This window comes from Bidens hawaiensis, unplaced genomic scaffold (genome assembly GCF_021521415.1).
Source record: "Bidens hawaiensis isolate Kalapana, Puna unplaced genomic scaffold, B.hawaiensis_p1.1 tig00003506_1, whole genome shotgun sequence".
NCBI classification, from domain to species: domain Eukaryota; kingdom Viridiplantae; phylum Streptophyta; class Magnoliopsida; order Asterales; family Asteraceae; genus Bidens; species Bidens hawaiensis.
The window spans coordinates 857,128-866,218 of record NW_027491197.1 but is presented as its reverse complement, the minus strand read 5'-3'; the positions used below and the strand labels follow the sequence as shown (position 1 = coordinate 866,218).

At 36.6% G+C, this 9,091-nt stretch overlaps 1 pseudogene; it reads left to right on the top strand.

Annotated features, from left to right (window-relative positions):
* The first annotated feature begins 6,046 nt into the window (after positions 1-6,046).
* Positions 6,047-8,552, top strand: LOC143623629 (subtilisin-like protease pseudogene; annotated as a pseudogene).
* The last annotated feature ends 539 nt before the right edge of the window (positions 8,553-9,091 follow it).

The following is a 9,091-nucleotide window of genomic DNA, read 5'->3' as shown; positions in this document are numbered from 1 at the left end:
ACTCATGTATAGTTTACTTGTTTTAATGTTATGTTGTTTACTCTTGAGTCGGGGGTCTCATTGGAAGCATCCGCTCTATCCCCTAGGGATAAAGGTATGTTTTTGTTATTTGTGGGATTTACAGTGTATGGTTGTTATATTTGATTCTAGCTCGGCTAAAAAAACCCAACATGAATTCAGACCTATTTTCATTGATCACGCATTTGTTGAGTCTCTACATGTAAAACACATGTCAATTCCCCAATAATTTAAAAATGTCCATACTTTTTATATGACTTGTTTTTTTTTTTAAATCACCATAATAACGAACGATTTTCAAATCGGATAACGGACAATCAAATTTTGAATTCGGTTTGTTCGAATAACAAAATAATCCAAATTTAACCATTGCATATAGTATACTTTTGTAAAACTTTAAACACAGATAATCAGTTGTTCGACATTCTAGTTTTATATCAAAATTGTTATCTATCATATAAGTCCAAATTAGGCCCCGTTTTGATTTTACGATCTGGGTTTGCAAGTGTATTTTGATCGTCTCTTTCGTGTTCTTGAGCGATTATAATCATTCTTCACAATGATGATTGATGTTGTTTGTTAGCTGTTGTCTAAATCGTTTTGTTGATTCCATCTTTGGTTTGCTCTGAATAAAAGATGTGTTTGTATTACGGGTTTATCCTTGCAATTAATAAGAAGATTTCGAGTTTGTGACATGGTGCCATAACCCATATATGAGTGTCAAACCCACATATAATTTTCAGATTATACTTACACCTCAAGACCAAACCAACCAATCTTATTCACTGGTTAAAGTCTAGCTTAAAGCTGAAAAGGGATAAATTCAAATTGACTTCGGTTGGATTTGGTTCGGTTAGACAATTGTGAATTCAGATTCGGTTCGGATAACGGATAGGGGCAAAAGAAATTCAAATCCGAATAAACCGATCTGAATCCGAACCGATGAACACACCCTACTTCATATTACAACTTTATACAATATAAGTGTGTATGTCAACAGTATTGACACATCCATACACCCTCTTAAGTGTGAGCAAATGCATTTATACATAAGACTACGATGAATGATACAAACTAGTCATCTTTATCGACTTTCTTGCCTATCCAACTAGCAACAATCGGTGTTAGGGCAACCGTTGGCGGAAATCTTATGGGCGATGCAGCTTTATGTGCAGCATATGCCAATGCAAAAGTCCCCACTTTCTCTCCAGTTTCATTAGCTGATATTCCAACCTACAGTCAAAACATTGATCCTTTAGTCTGAATCTAATGAATATCTAAATTATTTAACAACACTGTGACTAAAAAAGTCAATTTTGAACTAATGATATGATTTTTTTTTAAATAATTTAGTTAAGAATGTTATAAAAAATGATTATGTTTCGGGTTTTAACCTGTTTTCCCATTAAATTAAAATTTAAATTTCCTTGTTCCAAATCAAATCAATTTTACCACCAGGTTATATTCGTCATTCATTCTCATTTTAAGCAATTCTCATGATCCGATTTGGGCGGTTTTTAGATATGACCCGTGCTATTAGTAACAGCATCACCAAGGGTCTGGCACTCTGGCTTTGGGGTTTTGTTTATTTGGCTGAAAAATATGAGTAGCAATTTGCAACATTATTGAAAAAAACATCAGAAACAAAACATGAAACCGGTTAAAAAATGTAACTTTTGGCATGAAGACGCGATCAATCCTGTTTGAAGAAAGTATAAAAACCCGAGCCCGAAACCAAACCGACTCCCTAACATCTAGCAAATAGCCTTACAAGTTATTGTAAGAAAGTATGAAGATGAGATGTAATTACCATTTGCAACAATGCTTGAACATCAACACCAGCAGTAATTAGAGCATAGCACAGAGAAAACGAGATCAAGGACAGAGTGATGGAAGTTGCTAGATACGCTCCCCCGTACTTTGTCAACAACTCCTTTGCTTGATCTCCCTTCGATTTCTTCCCATCGTTACCTCCGCCCTCTTCCTTTTAGCTAAATATCTACAAATTCCCACAGATTTCCAATCAAAACAAGAAAACAATCACCAAATTTTATAACAATCTCAAGGCACGGGAACGATAGAATCTTTTGTTGCAAAAGAAAACTGATTCAAAAAACTCGTTACAATAATTCTGGATTGATCACCCATCCAAAGCCTCTACCCAACCTATATTTAGGCCCTATAAACGAACCGATTGAGCATGAACACGAACACGAACAGTTAATTGAAAAAATATTTGTGTTCGTGTTCGTTCGTTTAAAAAATGAACATGTCCGTGTTCTTTTATGTTTGTTTGTCTAAAATTTACGGACGGCCCACATACATAAATGAGCATATTGAACAAACATAAAGTCATAAATGAACATATATCACGAACAAACATATATGAATAAACATAAATGGACACAAACAATCATAAATTAGCACACTTAAATGAACACAAACGAACAAATAATATTTAATCTGGTATTAGCAAGATATAATTTGTAAAATACATATAATATTCAATTATTTTCCTATTAATTTGTAAACGAACATTCATGGACAAAAAGGAACAAATGAAACATCAAACAAGTGTTCACACTCGTTTGTTTATTAAATAAACGAACTTCCCACCTTAACGGTTCACGAACACTTGACTGAACATTGGGTTGATTAATTAACAAGTCTACCTATATTTATAGATGTAAATAATATGGTATCCAAAACATTACTATACTAATCTTATCACAATTAGAAAACTAAACCATTTTTGGTCCTTGCATATTCACTGACTCGTGAATAAGGGTCTGGAATTACCAACAAAATCAACACTGGGATTAATGATATGAATACTAGAAGAAGAATACCTACCTTCCAGAGGCCGTACTTCTTAGTCTGTGTCTGCTTTGTTTCTTCCTTGATTCCCAGGTGGTTTGGACATCTTCTTCTTTGTCTGCTAGTGTTGGTTGAAAATGAATTGGCGTTGAATCTGATACACTTTGATGCAGTGAATTCGTTGCTGCGCAAGGTATTGCAGCCATTGCCATGACTAGTCCTTGCAACTGAAAGAAACAAGTAACAATTTATTATTATTATTATTATTAACTAAATAAAGATTTCCAATTTATTACAAAGGTTTAGTTGTAAGAGATAGTAGCCGTACAACGCATACCGACTTTATTCTTGGTATGAGTATGGTGTATCAAACTAATAATTCATTTTGTTTTGTAGAAAGTAAAAGGGATTTGTAATTTATGATTATTATAAATTAAGAATCCATTCATTTAATTCAAGATTTCTATATTAGTAAAAACAATACCTGTATCGTACTTTTCAAGCAGTTAAGGAAAATTAGGACGGTGGCCGCCGGCTAGACAAGACAAGATAAGATGTCTGCAATGTTAATGGAGGATGGATAGTTTGTGGCTTTCAAACTTAGTAGATAGATATATGCATATATTTTATTATAATAAATCGGGCTTATAGACAGGTGCTCCTAACCGACGCCCACTACGGATAGCCTTAGGTTTGTTCGGTTTCAAAATTAACCTCAAAGAATTTCATCAAATTAAACAAGATAACATAATCAAAACCAGAAATGGGTTCTTAAACTTCGCGCGTTACGGCAACGAGTTTTACTAGTTAAATAAATCCGTACAAAGGACAAATTAGTTGAATATGTCTGGGTATCGATATGCAATTGGTACTAATATGACTAAATTGGTATTGGTACCCACAACCAAAACATTATAAAAAAAAAACAAATGTAAAGGGGTACAAGATACCGAAACACTCGTACATATTTTAACCAGAAACAAAACACGTACTGATACCCATCCCGTACCTATTTTTATTGAATACCGAAAACCCAAAATTTTGATTCTAATACACGTACCGAATATGCTAAATCAGTACGAGTATGGGCACGGGTATTCGGAGAAAAATCGCATCCCTACTTGTAACCATCTCCTACCTCAAACTAGGACATGCTTATTTTGGTTTCTTTGAAACATACATCAATTCTTACTTATGTTGAAAGATTTAAATCTAAGATTATAGAGGATCAATAAGCTAAAAACTCCCACTTTTGTAACAACTTATAAAACTTATCTCATTCATCCAATAAAATATGATCCAAGGGACAACGAATGACCACCACCACCTAAACATCACAAGCAATGTTTTTATAAAAATAATAGAAGCAAATTGTACTTGTACACATTACAAACTATATTGTTCAAAATCAAACAAACATGGGCATTTCACTCATTTTCATTCATTCTAGCTAGCTCGTTGCTTTACCCGTACGCAACTCTCTGAGCAATCAACCCGAGCCCATCATAAAGACAGTTCAACGTGCCAGTCATAGTTTTTAATACTATGAAGCGGAAGCAGCGCATTCTGCAGCAGTCATTGCATCCTGTTTGTTTGCAAATACTAGATTAACTGTACTTTGTAGCAGCAGTCATGGCATCCTGTTTGTTTGCAAATACTAGATTAACTGTACTTTGTAGATCCTTATTTAATTGGAAGAAGCCTAAATACTTCTTCCTTCATGATCGAGTTTCTAGTTAAAACACCTTTGGTGCCTCAACTACATTTAGCAGTTTATGCCCACAAATTAAATGACATGCACTCTAAACTTCCATACAAGGGTTTTTATTAAATTTATAACAAGATAAAACAATAACCAATATAGTTAGCCTTCGATGTAAATAAACCTTGCGTTATATTAGTCACTAAACGATTATAGTTCATGCCCGTTATACATGTTCAAGCATAAGCTCCGGTCCCAAATTCTCGTTCTGAATTTCAGTTTATTTGTCCAAGACAGAACACAACCAATGATATTATAGTGGAGGTGGAGGAGGGGTGTTTAAATTTTATTTGCGGCACGTTGGATACTATTAACATTTATGCTCCAACTTGAGTAGCGGTATTAATTTTAGTTAGGGGTGTTTTATTATTAGGTTAAGGGAATGATCAAATAAGATACACGAAAACCAATAAAACTACTTTCCTCAAATGGGAAATTTTCTAGCATTTGTTTATTAATTTTAATAATAAGGGCTTTTAGGTAAATTGTCCTTTCCTTTGGTTTTGGTAAATATATTAATTACTTCAATATCCTGATTTTACTCCATATTAATTCAGTTTTAATTAATAAGCTGATTGTCGATTAGTTATCATAGATTGGTTTTCTTTTTACTTGAAAGTGGGATACCTAGTTATTCAAAGCTTGAAGTAGCAATGCACCTGCAAAAGATTCCTTCTTGGGCCCATAAGACTTCACACCAAATTTCTACATTAAGAAACACACAGAATGTTAAACCAAAACCAATTGTAGTTATCTTCAAATTAATAAAGTTTATTGGCCATTTCGTCCGATGATAAACAAGCATGAAGACTACGAAAACCCTCCTTGATAGCAAAAACGACATGCATATCTAACTGGCTAACATTCTTCACAAACAAACTCAAAGCTGGCTGAGAAAGTGATTGTTAACAGGCCCGATACCTTTGCAGTTTTTGGTAGATATATGAAACTCAAGTACATTCCTAGCTAATAAACCAAAACGAGAAAACAACAACGTACTTGCTGATTAAGGATAAATATTAATCCTGAAAGCAATAAGAAATGTGTTAATCTTCTTGTTTTAAAAGCAAGATATAGCACCACGAACACAAACAAACTTTCAAGGGGTTTAAACCTTCTTTTAGACAAAGAGAAACTTGTAGAAATGGACAAATGAAGGCAAACTTAGCAATATGATAACAAGTTTCCTAGTTCTAGACGATTGAGTGAGCATAACATACCATATTATGCGTGTATCAGTAGCTACGAAAGTGCTGCAGTCTGTTACAAGATTATTCTTAGAGAATAACGTCGTATTCGATGGGCTCCACTCAAAGGTGATTACAAACTACACTCTCTTTCACAGTTTCACCTCAATGATATATAAATACCCATAAGGAGTAGCCCATGACATATATCCACAAGTTGAATATTCAAATCACCATAACATTGAGAGATTCGAGATACAAAATGTCGCCAACATTTGGTTTTGTATTCCTTCTCACTTGCACCACCCTTTTCAATGTACTTCCCACCAAAGCCACTGAACTCAAAACTTATATTGTCCACTTAAGTTCACCTGAAGTCCAGACCCTCAACACTGACGAATGGTATAATTCATTTTTGTTGAAAGTAGCTGCACGACCAAACGGGAAACCAGAGATGGTTTTCAAGTACTATCACGTGATTACCGGATTTGCTGCTAAAATGTCAGCCGATCAAGTAAAGGTGATGGAGAGTTTGAGTGGAGTTTTGTCCGTGCGGCCTGAAGGTGTGTATCAGTTACAAACAACTCGCTCACCTCACTTTCTGGGCCTGCACCATAATTCAGGTCTGTGGAAAGACTCAAACCATGGGAAGGGAGTCATAATCGGGCTTATAGACACTGGATGTACTCCCTCTCATCCCTCGTTTAAGGACGATGGTGTCCCCCCTCCACCGTCGACATGGAAGGGTAAATGTGAAGTGGCAGGGTCATGTAATAACAAGCTGATCGGATTAAGAAGCTTTGTTAACGGAAGTTCTCCGGTAGATGAGGAAGGCCACGGGACACACACTTCGAGTACAGCTGCAGGGAATTTTGTAGACAACGCAAATGTTTTGGGATTGGGGAACGGAACTGCGAGTGGGATGGCACCACTGGCACACGTAGCCACTTACAAAGTATGTGAATCCTTTGGTTGTGAAAGCAGTGTTGTCTTAGCGGGCATGGATGCAGCTATTGAAGACGGTGTTAATGTGTTGTCTCTTTCACTTGGTGGACGTTCCAGGCCCTTTTATGATGATACTATAGCACTTGGCGCCTTCAGTGCCATGCGGAAAGGGATCTTTGTGAGTTGTTCAGCAGCTAATAGTGGGCCATATAGTGAATCATTATCAAACGAGGCCCCATGGATCCTTACGGTCGGGGCTAGTACAATCAATAGAAGATTCCAGACAACAGTTATTCTTGGAAACAAAAAGAAACTTCACGGTGAATCGTTGTACCAAGAAAAGGGTTTCGACAAGAAGCTTCGGCCTCTTGTTTATCCCCCAAACGGGTGCGATGAAGGGTCACTGGACCACATTGATGTCAAGGGGAAGGTAGTGTTGTGTGATTATGATGAGAACAAAGATAATGTTTATATGGGAGGGATAGTTTAGAAGGCAGGAGGAGCTGCCATAATTATTGCTAATGACATCTCTACTGGTGAGAGTATAGCAGCACATGTTCATGTTCATGTTCTGCCGTCTTCATATGTCGGTTACAAGGAAGGGGTAGAGATTAAGAAGTATTTGAACTCAACTTCTTCTCCCGTTGCAACTATACGTTCAGATGGAACTGTGGTCGGGCTGAAATCAGATCCACAGATTGCTTCTTTCTCTTCAAGAGGGCCTAACCATGCAAGTCCTGGAATCCTAAAGCCAGACATTACTGGACCCGGTGTGGACATCCTTGCAGCGTGGAATGAGCCGGTCGACAACCAAACAGGAACCAAAGCAGCATTTAACGTCATAGAAGGTACATCGATGTCTTGCCCTCATCTTGCAGGCACAGGCGCGTTGCTCAAAAGTGCGCATCCAGAATGGTCTCCAGCTGCTATCAAGTCTGCAATAATGACCACTGCTAGTCAAGTAAACCGAAATGGCGAGCTCATTGTAGATGAAAGAGGGAATCCTGCTAGCGTACATGCCTTCGGATCTGGTCATGTGAACCCACCAAAAGCCCATGAGCCAGGCTTTGTTTTTGACATCCAGCCCGACGATTACATTCCTTATCTTTGTGGGTTAGGCTATACGCCCAAACAAATTGAAATCATCGTTAAAAAGAAATGTAGTTGCTCAAAATCGATAACAGAGGCCGAGCTGAATTATCCTTCTTTCGTGGTATCTCTAAAAAGAGGCGACAGCAAAACATACTCAAGGACGGTGACTAATGTTGGTTTGCCAGACGCTTACACGGTCAGGGACACATCCGTACCAGAGGGTGTAAGTGTTAAGGTTGTCGTTCATAATGATGTGGGTGTCATGGACTTCACAGCAGTGCAGCAAAAGCGAACATACAGCGTAACGTTTAGTCGAGATGTTAAGGATAAGGAGAAAGGGGCATATGGGCAAGGGCATATGACGTGGGTATCTAATACTGGCAAGTATACAGTTAGAACCCCATTTTCATTCAAGTTTGAATGAAGATCCAGAAATTGTATAACATGAATTAACGTCTATGTATGGTTTTATATAAATATAATAAAGTAATATGATTGGAAGGAAAGAAAAGGTAATGTGTTTTCATATGTTCCTGAAAATTCATGTGTTTATCTGAAAATTCATTGCTTACTAGCTAAGTGCCTAAGTGAACCAATACTCGAAAGCTCTGAATCAGCTATTGAGAATGAGTGACCCCCTGTAACACCCTGATTTCCACATACTCAAAAGCAATATTTCTCACCAGCCAACAACAGGCGATAACTCATAATTAAGCCATAGCAGATATGAACTCATAACTTAGAGATAAGAATGTGGATGTGCGAAAATTTCCGTATGCATCAGTTACAAACCAATAATAAAAATTTGCTTAATCACCAATAGATCTTTGTTGGAGGTTAGTCAAGTGTTAGTCAAAGTAAATAGTATTCTATAAGTTCAGGGGTCATCTTTAGAAAGTTAGTGAAGTTTTAGAGCAATGTGGCAGCTTACATTTTGTTGGAATTTACTTGAAGAAAAAGAAAAACAGAAAAACACTATTCTTAGCATGGTTTGTAAGTTTAAATGACATATTTAAATAAAAAGGTTAACTGAGTATAAAGGCATTCTGATCGTTTGAGATCACATCCAAAATTGACAAGTCAATAACAGATTATGTGTAAGATGTCTGAATTAGGTAATCCTAGTAAGCAGTGTAAGTGTTTTATGGATGTAAAACTAAGTTAGCAAAAGTGGAAAGAAAGGAAGAGTTTTAAGTGCATAGTCATTCTTGATCCAGAGAGAGAAGGTTTCCAATTATTAGCATCCATATATATATATATATATATATCT